At 41.7% G+C, this 3,740-nt stretch overlaps 1 long non-coding RNA gene across 1 annotated transcript in view; it reads right to left on the bottom strand.

The window, feature by feature from the left end:
* Positions 1 to 674, bottom strand: part of LOC126498135 (uncharacterized) — a 2,146-nt gene extending 1,472 nt beyond the window's left edge. Inside the window, exon 1 of the long non-coding RNA XR_007590784.1 lies at positions 504 to 674. This is a non-coding gene — a long non-coding RNA (uncharacterized lncRNA). The remainder of the gene's footprint in view (positions 1 to 503) is intronic.
* Positions 675 to 3,740: the final 3,066 nt, after the last annotated feature.

Below are 3,740 nucleotides of genomic sequence, written 5' to 3'. Positions count from 1 at the left end.
TAAAAAAAAAAAAAAAAAGAAAGCAGGCTGAGCAAGCCAGGGGAAGCCAGCCAGTAAGCATCTCCCCTCCATGGACTCTACATCATCTTCTGCCTCCAGGATCCAGTACTGCTTGCGTTCCTGTCCTGACTTCCTTCAGCGATGAACAGCAATGCTGAAGTGTAACCTAATATACCCTTTCCTCCTCCACTTGCTTTTTGGTCACGGTGTTCTAGTGAAGCAATAGAAACCCTAAGACACAGCCCCGCCATTTCATGAGCCAATTCCTTAAAGTAACATTTGTCTCTATGTGTGCACTTACACACCCTCTGTGTTTGCTTCCACACCCCCTGCTGCTTCAGTCTCCCTGGGGAACCCTGACTGATACATCTTGCACAACCCCTCTCTCTCTCAGGGTGGGAGGCAGCCATGCACCCATGCAGAGTGCAGCTTTATGAGTTCCCTAGCCCAGATAGTTCCTCCCTTTCTCTACCCCATTTTGACCTCAATGTGACCTCACTGACCTTTCCTATGTCAGCCACATGAGTGGTCTCCGGCCATTCCCCACGATGCTCTGTAGTCAATTTGATTGCTAACGCCTGTTGCAGAAACAGAAACCAAACTACTGAGGACTTTGTGTCTCAGTGGCTACAACAGAGCCTCTCTGGACATAGGAGACAAGGCTGGCTTAACAGCCCTGCTGACCACTGCCCTTGCCATCCTGGCCAAGCATCCAACACCAAGCTGCCAAGTCCCAGACAGCAGCAATGAATACAAGTGGGAAGCTTGTATCTCACCACAGTCAGCAGACAGAGGGTACTCCCAGAGCCGCCATAGTTCTCAGCCCCTCTGGATTCCTAAAGGAAACCCCAGCCCCAGTCACACAGGGACAAAGCAGTAAGTCCCAGGCCTAAGCCTACAGTCAAGCATCTGTCCCACAGGGCTTTCCCTGGACCCCCTCCTTGGGCTGCTGACATGCGATCAGCGGCAGCTGTCCTCAGCCAAGCTGTGCACCATCTGTGCTCTGGGCCCAGACATGCCGCACAGCGACAGCCAGCCTACACTGCAAGTCGTCGTCAGCAGATTTGGGGAGACAGCTTGGAATTCTTAAAGGGGAGAATTAGTTTTTAGAAAAGGAGAAAGTTTTTTCCCACATTAAAAAATGGAAAACACTGTTGTGATGGAAGGAATTAGGTCTTTGTGTGACGCCACAGTGGATGGTTTAAAAATGGAACAATTAAATGAGGGGAGAATTAATTTAGCTGGGATTTACATAATGTCAATTATAAACTATCAGTTTGGTAATTATTGTTTTATCCCTAAAAAGTTGGTTGCTATAAGTGCCAAGATACAGGCCTTAGGAAATGTTACTAAAGAAAATAACGTCATTTTCCTGATAGTTGCAAGTCTTAGAAAAACTTACTAAAACAGATAATAGAGATACTGGGACAAAGAGGAATTTAAAGAGAACCAACCTCACCATTATATTATAAATTTAGAGAGGAACAGCCCAAATTTATCAAAAAAAAAAAAACCTTAATTTACCCAGTTACCATACAGGACCAACTGCCAAATAACAGGTACGTAAGAGCTGACCGGATTCCTGTGGAAATGTTAGATTTCAGGAGACTTAAGAAATGAAAGTCTCATATGGTATCCACTCGCCTTTTGTGAGACAGGTGTGAAATTCATGGTAAACTAGTAACAGAATTGTCCCACAAGACTGGAAAGACTTCGTTTCAGCAGTATTGGAACCTGGTCCTTAATTACAGTGGAGGACCAGGTAGAAAGATGGGCTAAGACCATTGGACAGTGAATGAGGCTAGAGGTATGGAAATTTCCCAACATCAGCTTCTTGGAGAGGGTGATTACACTGATGCACAAAGACAGTCTCTATATGATGACCACACCTTGATGCTACGTACGCCACACAGCAGCTTTGAATGTTTGTATAGTCTGGATGGACATAACAAATTATGGTCCTTTAACCTCTTCAAGATCTGCTGCATATGACATTTAAAATGTTTAGGTTTTCTGCAGAGAACCATGGCCATACCTAACAGTGACCTTTAAAGTCTCCATAAGGAGGATGGGGCCCTACAATGACGATCCCACTGGGACTATGCTAATGCCACTAAGCTGACAAACACCACCCGAAGATCAACTTTGGACTACAAACTGCTCAGGGCAATTTCAAGATGGCTGAATGAGGTGATTCAGCCTCACAGACTACTCTAGCCAGGACTTGAGACAAGTCCTATATTTTCCCATCACACAGAGACTGGACAACAAATGATACAGTTAGCTCTCCCAGGTCTTGACAGTTATCCCAATTCTTTTCAGGGTTCCCTAAAGATGCTATCACACCCAGATAGCATAAGAACATGATGCCCACATTCCCAAGAGGTGGGGTGGGTGGGTTTTGGTCATTCAGTGGGTTATAAATATTTGTCATCATTTGTAGGGTTGGTTACAAGTTGTTATTGGTAATGGTCAGTATAAACACTGAACAAAGGATATTAGCTTCAGGGATCTTGTTCTGAACAGAAAAGGGAGGAATATAGAAAAGATAGAATAAAAGGGTAGATTATTAATCTAATTTTAAACCAAAAAAGCAATAACTAGTCTTAAATGTTTTACATTGGTATGGATTTTTGCATATTGATACAAATTTGAGGTTATTTTGGTTATACTGTATATGTGTTTCTACTCTTATTTACGATATTTTTGTATAGTGATACAAATTTAAGGTTATTTTAGTTAGAACATACTGCACATATGTTTCTACTCCTAATCAAAGTGCTGTTCTATACAGGTCATTTAACAATGTAATGTAAATTTCTAGTTCTTGAAAGCTATTATTACAAACGATTTAGGATAATAAAAAATGCAAGTCAGTAGTTAGTTACCCATTACAATCAAATTTGTAGTCATGTTAGGGATGTTTTCAAGGTCAAACAGATACATATTTTAGATAGGTAGTCCTCAAAAACACTTCAGAGATCTGCAGAATATGGTATTTAAGATTCTTTACTAATATAAGGTTCTTTTTTATGACAATGAGACTTGTCTGCTTATGGTAGCAACAATCTACTTCAGAGAAGATGATAGGCATCAAAGAAATTCAACATGAAGTTTACTTTCTTTGTGACAAAAGTAAGCCATTGGGCAAGAAAGTGTCCTTGCCTCAACTGCTGTCCAAATTGCACAAGCAAGACACAAAAGAAAGTGACTGCCAAACATTGTCAAGACAAGGCAGGACAGTTCTTCAAAAATCCTGCCTCACTGACAAGTCAGTGAGATACTCTAGGCCTGTAGGCCAAAGATGGGTACCCAACATTACAGAGGAACCTTGAGTGACTGTCCAGGCAGTCAACTGTTTCTGTAATTTATTAATTTTGGAAGCTGTTTGCTCTGCACTTTGATTTACTCAGGTAATTTTATATCCTCCTCAGGTCTCTGATGAAGTTGAAGACTAGATAGTTACAGTTTTCCTTGTTACCAAATTCAGAAAAGAAACTCACAAAAGAGGTATAAAATGTATAAGGTTGAGGGACATAAAAAGATAGTTTGGGGTTGGAAATAAAAGTTAGACTAGAAAGTAAATTATGGGGTTGGAGAGATGGCTTAGAGGTTAAGAGCACTGGCTGTTCTTCCAGAGGTCCTGAGTTCAATTTCCAGCAACCACAAAGTGGCTTACAACCATCTAGAATAAGATCTGGGGTCCTCTTCTGGCCTGCAGGCATACATGCAGGCAGAAC

This window comes from Alexandromys fortis, unplaced genomic scaffold, assembly GCF_014885135.2.
Source record: "Alexandromys fortis isolate MF-2015 unplaced genomic scaffold, M_Fortis_MF-2015_v1.1 scaffold_3, whole genome shotgun sequence".
NCBI lineage: Eukaryota > Metazoa > Chordata > Mammalia > Rodentia > Cricetidae > Alexandromys > Alexandromys fortis.
This window is presented reverse-complemented; position numbering and strand designations above follow the sequence as displayed.